Raw genomic sequence first — 13,968 nt, forward strand, 5'->3', positions numbered from 1 at the left:
AATTCAGGGTTTGGGTAAAGATACAGATACGTCTGGTGTCTTCAACAAATGAGAATAACTCCTGATGAATAGCTAGTACCACTCTGTAACTATGTAACTTTACAGTTTAGCACAAAACAGCATGTACTTCTGTAAAAGATCAAGCAACTACGATTAATGCACAACTTATTTTGACCGACAGGATTTGTAGTATTAAAGGTTCATAAAAACTAATCCAACCTGATTTCACAGATACCTGGAACAACTAGAAAGGCTTTTTCTTTCCTTCCTAAAAAACAGTTTTTAAGAGATTTAAGAAAAAAGTGGTAGTGCTTTGCAGAAGGAAGTGGATGCTCAGCCCAGCCGTGTTCACAGGGGTGAAGACACGAACAACCGTAATTCATTTAAAACTTTGTTGAAGTTGCTGATTTCTGGACATGACATATATAAAGTTGTTACTCGACTGTACTGCTCTAGAACTAAAACACTCTGGAACATGCACTTGCAGCTTTCCTTCCTGAGGAATAACTCTCCAACTTTACCCATGTGCAAAAATTCCCCTGAAGTACTTTAAACACTTATCCAACGTGATCGTTCCTTACCTCCAACAAATCCTAGGCTGTATCTTTCTGGTTTATGTAATGTCTAGATATATCTGTGAGGGCAGCTGATTATATATTGTGATTATATAACAATAAATCTTGCTAGTATTCCCTTTGAAAGGAGGTACGTAACTACATAAGCCAGGAGTCACATAGATGGTGTGAGTGCAAAATTCTTCTGTATTTTGAACATTTATTCTTTCAGACTTAACTTCAAGAAAAGATTTAAAAACTTAAGTCCTGTGACATTATAAACTACCTAGAATACCACATGCAAAAATGTATACAGTCATCTCTAGATTAATTATAAAACATACTGCATTTTCCACTTTATTCTTATGACAGTGGAAATAGTTCAGTTAAAAAGCCTGTAGATGACTGAAATTGCATGGATGGGTTGGTCTGCAAACGTCCTTCATCCCACTCGTTTTTAAAGGAAAACATGCAAACACCTTGTTTGATGCTTGAATCATCTATTTCCAAGAGGAAAGCAGAGGACTGTGGAGTACCTGCATCCCTTGCACACCCAGACATACTTTCAGAAAGAACACTGAGAGCAAGAGGTAAATTTGCCATTCCTTGGATTGACCGATTTCAACTTGGATTGATTTGAACTACTGGAGGCAGCAGCCCTTCATTCAGTTTCTTGCTAGCACTCATTTGTTATAAATAATCTCTTGTATCTTATGTAGTTGCTTCAGGACTTAAAATTTCATACTCAGATAAGTATACCAATGCACTGCAGTTAAGATAGTAGGTATTTATGTTTTATATATATATATATATATATATATATAGCTCTTCAGAGACTGAATCAAACCTTCAAATCTACAATAATCACTTAAGTGCATTAACACTTCTCTATTATCATCTCAAATACAATCCACACCAGAACCTCTAAAACATTACAACAGTATTTAAACTACAGCTATTTTGGAAACTACACTAGAAATACAGATGATGACAAGGTGTACAGATAGAAAAAAAAACAAAACAACCACACAAAAGCCTGGAATGCCTTCTCTGTGCATGGAAAGATTGATTAACTTTGAATTTTAGACAGAACTCTTTCTGCACCAAAAATCCCTTCAAATAAATCTGGTACTACACAGGGAAAAATATATATTTAAGGTTATTATTTTTGAGTAGATGAATTTAAATATCCTCAGTACTTACAGACCCTTGGGCCCAAATCTCAGCCCTGCACTGATTTTATTCATAGGGCTGGGGTTTCCATCAGTAACATTTACTTCTTAAGTTTCATTTTCTGAATACAAGAACAGATAGGATTTCAGTTTCTCTAAACATCAAACTTTTCCAGGAATGGAGGCCAGCTCTTCCTATCATCTGTTCTTAGGTAAACCTCCTTAGCCCTGGCAAGGAGTACTTACCGGTTTCGAGGAAGTTATTCCCTTCAGCTCTCTACCTCCTCCTACAAAAGGAAAACAACAGTAAAAGATTATTACAATCAGCTTAACTACAGTTTGAAAGAGAAAAAAAGAGAATTCAAGCATTTGGAAAGCTGGGGAAGGAGTTGTTCAGGGTTTGGGAGAGGGATTTTGTTTGGTTTTTGGGCATTTGGGTTTTGGTAGGGTTTTTTTAAGTGCTGAAACTAACTATAAAATGCCACTTGGAAGGAAAAGCTGGGCAGAGAAAGCCAAGGAGACCTACAATTCTAATCTGGATTAAAATACAAACTATTACTGTCACTAGGGGAAGAAGAGATTACAGGTACAAGCTTTTCCAGTTCTGTGCAAGGCCTGTGTCCCCTTCCCCAGGGGGAAATACCTCCCCCCCATCTCATTTAACATCTAAATTACAACCCGTCACTTGCCCCATCTAAGTATGACAAGGTTACCCACCCCAGACACTTGGCCATCACCTCTGCTAGAGGCTATACCAAGACAAGAAAGATGGTAGAGCAGGTGGTGTGTCAGCAGTCACCAGAGCTCAAATCCCAGAGCACTAACGTAAACTGAAATCAATGGCAGTTTAAGCTAATACCCTAGGTCATGAACTGTGGAGGCTGAGAGGATACGCTGCCCGTTACACTGCCTGAGTCATGGGAAGAACAACCTTTAGCAGCAGAGCAAGGTACTACGTCTTAAATCATCCTCATATGAATCATAAAGGACTCGTGAGTCAGAGTCCTAAAAAGATAGCTGAAATATAAATGATAACTCATTTGCTCAATTACTTTCCCTGATGCTAAAAAAAGCCTCCAAAACACTCCAATTTTCTAGTAAAATACTAGAATATTAGTGTATTTTAAGCTTCAACTCCACACCTAACAAGATCCTCACAGATACGTTTCTAGCCACACACAAGTCATCACAGTGCTGAAGTTTAAGTCCCAGCCTTATAAATAGACACAGCAGTAGAAAGCCACATCATCATCATCTCTCGCTCAGTGGAGACCAGCACAAGTGGAGGAGTTCACATTTCCTAACCAGCAGAACCAGGATGCTGATGAATGCCAAGAATGGCAAAGAGAACAGGAAGCCTACTGCTGGGAGTGACTGGAAGTTGTGTCACTCCCCCAGCCTCAAATCTTGTTGTGTGCTTGGAACAACAAAATATAACAAAAAAATAAGTTGAGTTAATTTTAGAGTAATTTCAGGTTAAATAGCATCCAACTGCTAACATGGTAGGTTACAAACTGGTGAGCATGGACTGTTTTGAGGTTATATTCACATTAAGGGCTTTTGCTCTGGATGCTACAGAATTTGAACACTCCTCATTGTTAAGGGTGCTGAGGGTGTGATTCTCAACAAAAGCTAATTGTTTCTTCAATATTAAAACCTTAGTTATCACCTCCACCTCCCACTATCAGTCAGTTATTTAACTGGCTTAAAAATCTATACAGGAAGCTCTTTCACCATGCAAGCACTGGGCATCCCTCTTGAACAAACCACTACAACTGTATCTCCATGCTATTATTAATAATAACTGAAAAGGAATCTCACTGCTGTAGGTGACTAACTCTGGAAAGCTGAACAAACCAGTGGGTACTACACATCTGCAAATACAGCCTGAGAATAAAGGAGCATGATTTTTGTTCTAAAAAAGAACAATATCAATGCACTTGTAGCACAAGTACACACATGAACTGGAGAGAAAATTGACACTTAAAAATAACAGCATGATTAACTGCTCCTTCCTTCCTTTTCCCCCCTTACATAAGGGCTCTCCTCCATAGCAGGACCTTACCTTCATCAAGGCTGAACTGTGGAGAATAAAGCTGCACAGTTACCAACCTTCCAACTGCATTTAACCACTCTGAAGGGCTGCAACCCTAGGCTGGGAGCCCGGGGACTCACGAGGATGAAGTTAGGAACACCAGGAGTTTAATCATGACTGACCAAGTGATTTGCTGTGTTGCCTTGGAGAAGTCACTTAGAGGGGACCTAGACAGGGAACGGAAACACATTTGCATCCTCCTCTGCACATAATTTACTACAGGTTTTTTTCTTAAGCATTTAGAACAGGTTAATGTTTGAAAGTCAAGCCTCTGGAAATACAAAATACTTTCGTTCTATCCTCATGCAAGTGTAGCTTTTTTACTGGCATCTGCCTCATTTAGCAGAGGGACAAGCTTAGAGAATCAAGTATCAGCTGAATAATTTCTTTTCATTCCGAGTTTCCAGTTTGCATGGCTTTTTTTGTTCAGTATCTAAGTGCTACCACAAAGAAAGAATTGGTTTCCTCATAAGCAGCACACAAACAACAGCCACAGGAAAAACTTGTGCCTGACACAGGCAAGTTTTTTCTCAGATAGGGAACTGAGACAGAGGAATGAAGAATAAACATACAAGATTGGCAACTCCAAGCATCTTAGACTTACATTTTCTACTACTCTTAATATTTATGGTAAAGACCAGTTTATGACCAATTAAATCTGTAGCTTTGGTTCTTGACTATTCTCTGCATTTGTGGCTACAGGGAACTAACTTGGAACAGTATTAATGAAAAAGGTATCAGATAAAATCTGCTCTACAGGTTAAATGAGATTATTTGTTTGCAGCAAGAGTACATACACAAACTCACAATGCCTTTCTCACTCACTACAAAACACATTAGGAAGGTTAAGACCACACAGCTCACAATCATTCACATCAACAGAGAAATCTAGTAGCATTTTCCAGGATTTAACAAAAACTCCAGCAAGTAGAAATGTATCCAAATCTCAGCTATTCATTTTACTGAGGTTGCCTTTAGAAGGCTCTAGAAACACATGCTGTAAAAAGCTGTGCAAGGCAGGAATCTGCCTGGCTCGCTCTCAGATTATTACAGTATATTCTACAACATTTGGGGGTTCGTAAAACCCCAGCTCTAGAAGTCATATTTCTATATCCACTTCTGCTTCCCAAAACCTACATAGGATTAGAAGAAAAGCCTGTGCAGTGCTTTCCTATGTTTATTGCAAGCTAAAAAAGCAATCAGAATTAGCACTAGCCAGATAAAATAATAAAGTGTTCGAAACAAGTTTTTCTTAGCGAGACCGACCATTGAGAATCTGATCGGCATTGAGAATCCTGTTAGTGCTACTAAACAGGAAGGGTAGTTTGATACATACATACACCTGAAGTAATATTCTCACCCCACACACGCATACCCAAAAAGGCTCTTGAACCTTTTCAACAATTCTATATAATACATGTAAGGAAAAATACATCAACGTTATCAAAACGATCATGTTCTGCAGATCAACTTCAAACTTCGTGTTGAAGTTTGTAAATAAGAAGAAAAGTTACTCACTTTGTGGGACTGTTACAAAAACACAGACCTCGAACATGAAACTGAGGACATCAGAAGAGCGGACACACGGCGGTTAAACATTTTCGCATACAGGACCTGAAGGCTTAAGACTGTTTCAGTGCTCAGTATCTGCATATTAAGATGTTTGATTACGTCACTCAGCTACTTATTCTTACATTCAAGTTACACAATAAAGCTTATGCTACTGCAACTAGAAACTCGCTTGGAAAAAGTGGGAGAAGTGACAAGTTACTTTTAGCCATTTTGTCAGCATTTTTCCTTACTCTAAAAGACAGCACACACTTAACTGTTAGATCACGTACATATAAAGTTCCTGATTAAAGTTACATCCCACATTACAATACTTAATTATGTCACTTTTTACATTTTGTCAATAGGACCTCAGTCTTGCTCAAGTGCAGAGGATGGACTCGGATGAGAAAGGTCTAATGGCTGTGCACAGGCAATTGTGAGCCCAATACTCTTTCACATTTCAGAGCATTGCTTGCCAGCCAGCATTAAGGGTAAAGCATTAATTAAAACTTATTTGGTGCAAAAAAATACCACACACAGAAGCTATTAACAGTATTGTCCAGACCTCTGTCTTCAGATGTGAATTCCTCAAAAGTATAGCTCTTCTTTCTGTATTTGAAAGCCACCCTGCATATAGAGAGAACTCAGTATCTTCTAGGAAAAGAAATTGTAACAGTTATTTCACTGTGATTTTGACATCAGAAATGACACAACTCCTATTCCTCAACAGGACGGGATTTGTGCAGTCTCAAGAAGACAGAGCAAGCACAGCCCAGACAGGTGATGTACAAGCTCTTTTAAATGGCATTATTATAAGCTCACGTTTCAATGACCATCATTAGCAGAGCTGGTGCTGTCGCTTCCGTGATTAAAAACAAGGCTCCCGTGTGCCAATGCAGGGAATCTGACCTTGCCCATGTGCAGCAGCTGGTAGAACTCCCAGTCAGCCCAGTAATGTGTGCCAAGCAGGTGGTAAAGGGACAACAGGACTGCCCAAGACAATGGAGACTGCAGTGTCTAGCCATGCCTTCCAGTTTATCCATCTGCACAACTCCCTTTAACTTCTCCCTTCTTTCTCCCTATCCCCCTACAATCCCATGTTTGGCCTACTGAGAAGCTAGCATGAGGATGTTTTAAAATCTCAGCATCACCCCTCTCTCACCTGAGTACATTGAATGTATGTGGCGTTGCACTTTTTACTCATGCACAAACCCCTCTGCTTTGAAGAGTATTTCTCTAATCAGAGAAGCACCTCCTAAAGCCACTTTACACTTGAAAGGGAAAAAGGTTGCATAATTTAACTCACCAAGGATTAAGCATTTAAGCCATCTTTAAAATAAAACCCTCCTCCTCCCACTCCTCACACACATACACCTTCTAAAGGAAGGGGAGAAAGATGTTGTTGCGCAAATAACCAAACAGAACAAAATCAACCACAAAACCCAAAACCAAATTCAGTTCCTTGCTTTTCTCTTTCCTTCCATAAGATAAATAAGACATTCAGGGAAACTGTTTGGAGTTTTTTAATAAGCTAAACTAGATAATTATAGTAAATTTTCTCTAACATATGACTACCAGTAAACCTGTCAGAAGTTCTTCCTGGCTTGATACTAAGCGTCCCATCTAACCCTTTCTGACATTCATAAAACCACCATCAGTACAATGCTGCTTTTTGCACCCAGAAACCATCGTATGGGGATGTTTTACAGCACTTGTTGCATTCAAAAGTTCTGGTACTGCAAATACAAACAAGAACATTACGCCTCACTTTGCTCACTGAGTTATTATTCACCAGTTCTTGGGTAAACACAAAACCACCTTCTATGCAGCATGGTTAAAATCCTGCTCATGTCAAAAGCTGGATGACCTCAACTTTAATTTTAGTGGACTGCTTTGCTATTTGGAAGGACTGTTTACCTATACATACACTAAGAGGAACCCCCCAGGCCAAATTATGTCTATAAGTTAATGCTTTACTAACAGTGCAACAGCAAAGTGCCACATCTAAAGCTGAGAGCAAAGTAATTTCTTGCAAAAATGAAAATATTTACTTGATGGAAAGACATAAATCAGTCAAAGACAGAGCCTGGAGTTTTGTTCTACCACATAAAGTTGCTGAAAATGTGTTACTGGGTGGTTGTTTTGGGGGTTTGTGGTTTTTTTTTTTTAGAAAAAGTTTAACAATTAAACGTCCAAAAATGTTCATTAATCTGGTATGTCTTAAATCAGGATTTCTTTTAAATCATTTTAAATGTGTTTTAAAAGTGTACCTATAGCTGGCAGGGGAAAAAGAATGAAACGCTTAACAAAAGCCAGGAGTTGTGTGCTCCTAGCTATACTAGCCCATTAGCCCACAAAAGGAAATTATTTGGAGGAGGTTTTGTGTTGTTTTGGGGTGGTTTTTATTAACACGCCTAGAAAAAATCAGTTCATTAACCTGCACTTAGGGTCCATTAACCTGTTCTTAAGGTGCACTGCAAATTGCTCATTCCAGCCACTAAGTTTTCTGCCTTCCTTTCCTACTTCAGAGACAAAAGAATATTGGGGAAAAGGAGACAGAGAAGGAGTTCTGAGGAGGAAGGAAGACTACTTTATAGGAAACACACACAGTAAGATTCCTAGTAATTGATTTTAAAACTGAAGGTGCAAGGAACAAGAAAAACTTAAGGAAAATCACTCCAGTACTGGTTAAAGTATTTCACACACACTCCACTTAAATTCCACTCAGAATGGGATGGCCTCCGATTTCTTGTTTTATTCTTTTAAACACAAGGAGAAATTTCATCCTGAGCGCCACACTATTTTTCCCCTTCTAGCAATCCACTTTATCTTGGAAATAATTGGCTTGTGGGAATGATGTGTTAGTGAGGCAGAAGTGCCCTAAGAGTTGGGAAGAAGTCCAGAGTACAAAGGGAGATGAGTAGTGCTGCAAGGCTGCAGGCATGAAATGCAAAATGAGAGGGATCTCTGACTGGCACTGGAAGTGCTGCTTCACTTGTGGTGGGGAGAACTTCAACTATGTGCGCATCCCCTGCTTGTTCAAACTGTTCCTTGTATTTTAACTACTAGAGACGCTAAGAATACAATCAGAAAAGCAGCCAACACCTCGACCACAAAACAGTGACATTCAAGGACAACTTCCATCTCTGGAGCAGGAAAGTGCTATTAACTCAATCTGCCAGTAGGGGGAAATGCCAAACAAGTGAAAAAAAGTTAGAGCAAAACAGGAAAGATGAGGAATAAAATCAAACAAAACAAACCACTGTCACCCCCTCCGCGCACACATATTCTCAGCAGATAAGGAAAGGAAAGGTACTGCTCCTGAGAGGGGAGGCAGGACAAGGGAAGTATACATGACTTTAAGCAACCAAGTATTTTGCATGTTTTTCCAGGCTTTAGAGAGAAAATAGTGAAAGTGCCAGTTCAAAATACAAGCACATAAGAACAGCACCAGCAAACACAAGCTTTCGGTTTCAGTGTTAGCACAGAGTGACTGCAAATCAAAGTGTTCTTAAATCTAGCACTTCAATGAGAGCAAAGTATTGTGACTGCACAGCTGAGACAGCCAAGGTGGAAGAATACGAATTGTTAAAGGACTATTCAACATGAATGTATGAACTAATTTAAAGGGAATGTATATATTCTAGAAAATCATTCTGCATTACAAAAACCTTCCTATTACACTTATACAGAATCCCAAGAGTCTGCAGTTTCTTGCCGAAGAGATTTCAGAAAAGCAGGGGGCCCATTAGACACCCTGGTTTACTCCCATCTTAAAAATATCCTGCCTACACCACTTCCATGCTTACAAAGTAGAACGAAAGCTATTTAAAGGAGTATAAGAGTTTAGGGAACAAATAAGCGTTAAAAGTACTTTGATGAAGGGCAACTTGCATGCAACAGGCAGGAAACAGACACAATTACATGATGCATTTTAAAATTAAGAAATAGAAGACTAATGTGAAAATTTGTTGAACAAAATTTAACACGCATTTACAACTGAAAACAGCAATAAATACAGACAAGCCCTGCAATCACAAGGACTTCATGTTCAAAGCATCACAAGGAGCAATGAGGAGGTTTTCAGTGACAGATTTAGAGAGATGAGCAACACGAGTTTCTACTGATGTTACCTGCGCACAAAGAGCAGACATTTGCTAGGTACACACATAACAACAGCCCAACAGTTAAAAATGTAGACTGTGGTTAGTGATTCTATGATGGGTACCTTACAACAGGCAGTCACTTATACTTCCATATTTTTAAAGCTCTTCCCAAATCAGATGCAGTACCTTCAGTAAAGCTCTTCTCTCAGAGTGGCCACGAAACCTGCCGAGTTCTTCCAGCATGCACAAGGAAAGATTAGGCTAACGGTACATCAAGAGGTTTAACTAAATCCCAGCTCTGCACAGAGTTTATAGTTCTGCCTCCCTTTCTTCATGTAATTCATCCTGCAGCTGGGACACTCCCACAGGCAGCTAATCTTTCTAACCAAGGCTCTCTCCTTTATCTTCTCCTCCAGCTGCAAGGTCCTACCACCAGCAGTCCTCATTCTTTTTATGGGGGAGCGGTGGGCGAGCCCACAGAAAGCTGAAGTGATTCACAGATAGGTCTGAGGAGCACCAAGCAATAGCTTACACAGCAAAAGCACTGGGCTAGCAGACTAGCGACCTTCCTTCAGCAGTCAAGTTCCAGTATGCAATAGCAGGTAGGAGACTGAGCCCTTTGCTGCTTTCGGTTTTAACTACAGCAGTCATCAGGGAGTTATCTTTCACTTTCCTTACCTGGTCAGAAATTTGGCTTGAGGGTTATGTTTTCAGAGATCCAGTCACAGGGACGCATTCCTTTCCTTTTGAGACTGGGAGACCTACAGAACCTATAGGGTGGGGGGGGGGGGAAATGGCATCTGAGTTTGCCAGGCATGTGAATTCTCCGTGTGCTCCTGGTTACTCAGGCAGAATAGAAATCCCTATTTTCTGCTTATCTTCATTACACCACAGGGATAACAACTCTTAACTTGTTGACTGTATTGTTCAAGAAGAGACTGTTTAAAAAGGTTAAGGAGAGAAATCATCATTTAAGATGTACTTTAAAAACTAAAATCAAGTCAACCAGTGCTGGTTTTGCTATGGGTCAACTCTCATGTCAATATACCGGAACAAGCACTGGTCCAACACTTCCTGTTTGGCACAGTTCTTCTAATAAACTGCCCCACTCAATTTCATTATTCTAGCAGATGCATAAAAAAAGGCCATTTTTATGTACATAAAAAACAGCAGCGTAAACTTGAAAATTAGCTGCTAATGTACACCTTTGTGTTCTGTATTTTATGATATTGAAATATACTTAAAAGAATCCAGGAGTTCATTTTATCTATTGTAAAACTTCTGCTGTAACTTGAAGCGAGACGGCTCAAAATGAGACGCTATAAGTAAATCCTTGCCTTTACAACACTACAGATCACTGGCTCCAATGTGTCACTGCCTTCTCTCTCAATAATTGTCAGAAGCCAACATGAAAATGATTTGTTAGGGAACAGATGTTCACATGACAAAAGTATCAAAGAACAATCATTTGTTTCTTAATCCCTCTTCAGATTTTAAGAACGAGATGAAAAAGGTAAAAGCTTCTCACCTGCTAGAAGTGATTTATTTTTTTTCCTAGACAAAATACCGGCACTTTAATTTCACACAGTTCTATGCAAAATAAACCTCAGACTTCTGTTGATTCAGTTGGGTGCTCAGAACCCTGTGAAAGGTGGCCAGGACCCTCTGCTGCTACCAGAAAGGTATCACATTTTCCTCTGCTCTTGAATAGATACAGCATGCGTTCTAAGTACAACATTTACTAGAAAACATTCTCCACTTGAATTTGATTTGCTTTTTATTCAAGCTTATTTTATTTCCTCAGCTATTATTTCATTACGGTATGTTGGCATTTTGGCATCCCTGATCTGCAGAGCACAGAGGCCCACAAAACAAGAAATACAGACCAGCTTAAGAGCCTCTAATAAGAAGAACAGTCTGCTCTGGGTAGAGATTAAATTAATAAAATAAACAGCATTAGGCTTTTCACGAGTTCCTAGTTTTGTGGACTGCTAAATTATGATAGAGCACTTAGAGGCATCAACATGTTTTACAAGTAGCCTAAATAAATAGGCAGTAAACAGAATTAGGCAAAACACGCTTGTATCAAACTCGGAACTAGACAGAATATCGAGAGCTCCTTTCTCTCCTCCTCCATCCCAAAATAAAAGCGTGAGTGAGAAGGGATTTCATTACATTCTCAGAGCTGTTAGAAGGGAAGTCAGGCCCAGCCCCTGGCATCTCGCATGCAGGCTGTACACACTCCCAGGCACGTCACGCTTCTGAGCTATCTGCCTTCCCAAGGCCTCCAACGCAGCCGTCGCTAGGCCTAAATCAGGTAGGCTGCGTGCAGTGCTGCTGCAGAGGAGCCCGAGTCCACCCCTTCTCCCTTCACATTTAAACCACCAGATCTGCTTTTCCTCTCTGCTCCCTTCAGCGTCTGTGTTTTAAGACGAGGGAATCACAATTTGTGCAAGATGTGGCCCTAATTTTTTCCTTCTTCGCTACATCAGCTTCCCTGCAGCTTCTCAGCCATCATCGGGTGTTGGGTTTTGTTCCTTGAATGCAACAGGACTCAGGCTGCAGCACTGCTGTCACAGCATACCACCAAGGGCAAAAAAATCCCTTTCCTCACTTGCTTCCTGCTGGGCTCTGAACATTCACATCACCCCATTCTCTCAACAGATACACACGTCCAACATTGGTTCAGTATTCACCTATTTCTCCCTCTTTCAACACCAATTCCTGCTTATTTTCAAACAGAGCTATTAAATAAAAGTGCAATGAAGCAGTGGCCCAAGTACCTCAAGTGTTCTCTTTATAGGGAACTTGATTTCTCTGCCAGGTTAATCCCAATCTGACAGCTACTTTGAGCCTTTTGCTGCATCTAATACAGCATTTTTCTGCTGGTAGGATTCCTAATCCACCTTGGCGCTTTGCAACACCCAGGTTCAAGACAAGCAAAAACAAATAAAGAAGTTTGGTCTCTATATAGCATGAACTTTCTTATCCAGGCAAGAATGGAGCACTGCGATAAAAACCACAGTTTTTAATAGCTTCACCCTGAATGACATTTTGGGTAAAGTACTTGATGCAACACGGTCTCATGAGACTGACACAAAACTACCAGGGAAACACAACAGCATGAACTAAGGTAGAGATGAAGTCTCAACATTCATCTCGATAGGCTAAACAAAAAGGGGTAGCGTTCTGGAGGTCAAACATATACCAAAATACAGCATAAAAACACACACATAAGGCTTCAAAGAACACTGAGACTCAGAGGCAAGTACAGAAATACAAGTTTTACCTGAATACTGGAGGCAAAAACAGTTTCATTGCACTTTTTTCTTTAAAGAATTAAAGAATCCACACCAAAAATAGAAAACCCAAACCCAATCTCCCCTTCTCCCAATATCACCACAGATTGTTCCTTCCAGGGAAGGCTCCACAGCAATTAAAAGACTTCCCAGACAATCCAGAGTACCTGAAGCTTTTCTTCTCTTTAATAAATACATAATTATTTAAACACCGATTTGATGAGCATATTGCAATGGGAACCCTGACAACACTTGATATGTCAAACATTTACAGCAGAGTCCTAAGGAACTCAGTATTAGACAACAACCAACACAAAAGAGATGGACAAGTGAGAACAGCTGTATACACAAGTTTGCTCACGCACCTTGGAAAGACCTGCTTTCTCTTTCCCATTACAGGTTTGTTTTCTGACCTCAAAATCTGAGCAGCTGTTTCCCCCTCTCTGTTCTGCACAATAGACCTGAACTGAATTACAAGGTTTATTTCAGCCCCTTGTTTTCCAAGAAACACCTGCCCTAGAAGGAAGGAAAAGCAGAACACCACCACCCTGCACACCCTCTGCTACAAGAAAACATATATCCTGCACCAGGCAGGATTTGAGTCCCCAGAACAACATGAGCATTTTAAAGAATTCTAAAACAAGATGCATTTAATGTCTCAGATGTCACTCCTAGTGAATAATAGTCCCTATTGTCATTTTAACCTGTACTAAATAGCATATTTTCAAACCATCTACTGAAGAAACATTAAGAATTCCAATTACTTCAGTCCTATTTTCTCAAGTTGCATTAACAAGCACATAATATCTGGCACAGGTTCTGGGGAGGGAAGTGGCTTTTATATCTACCTTTCATAGACACTACAGGCTCCAGTCCTGGAAGAAGGCAGAATGATAAGTACTTTCTTTCTGAAGAGGACAGGATGGTTGGTTAGTGAACAGACCAAAGGCTCCTGGATCAGCAGTAGCATGTGTTGCCTGTTTCAGAACTAGTTAATTTGAATAGCCTCTATCAAGTCACTTAAACCATTTCATCTTCCAAACACAAGCACACAATACTGATAACCTGGTTTAGAACAATGCAAGTATTCATTTCTTGGCTTTGTATGTGTTAGAAGTGTCTGAATAAAGTTTGCTAATACACAGAACAATGGTTTGTCCAGGCAGAGGCAAAGAATGAAAGCAAACTTCA

General features: G+C 39.9%; 2 protein-coding genes across 11 annotated transcripts in view; both read right to left on the reverse strand.

Annotated features, from left to right (window-relative positions):
- PEX16 (peroxisomal biogenesis factor 16) overlaps positions 1-13,968 on the reverse strand; it is a gene marked incomplete at its 5' end in the record, with an annotated part of 167,329 nt that overhangs the window by 135,273 nt on the left and 18,088 nt on the right. The gene's annotated exons all lie outside the window — the stretch shown is intronic.
- The window catches only part of PHF21A (PHD finger protein 21A), a 130,299-nt gene that overhangs the window by 98,026 nt on the left and 18,305 nt on the right, over positions 1-13,968 (reverse strand). For 9 of the 10 annotated variants that reach the window (XM_057404029.1, XM_057404027.1, XM_057404030.1 and 6 more), the window contains exon 2: positions 1,973-2,013. The gene's annotated coding sequence lies outside the window, so the exon portion shown is untranslated. Of the gene's footprint in view, positions 1-1,972; positions 2,014-9,664; positions 9,903-13,968 lie in introns of those variants that run through there. The other variant, XM_057404023.1, reaches the window with a different exon arrangement.

This window comes from Pezoporus wallicus, unplaced genomic scaffold (assembly GCF_028554395.1).
Source record: "Pezoporus wallicus isolate ANWC-B61680 ecotype Strahan unplaced genomic scaffold, APGP_CSIRO_Pwel_v1 contig_8673, whole genome shotgun sequence".
NCBI classification, from domain to species: domain Eukaryota; kingdom Metazoa; phylum Chordata; class Aves; order Psittaciformes; family Psittacidae; genus Pezoporus; species Pezoporus wallicus.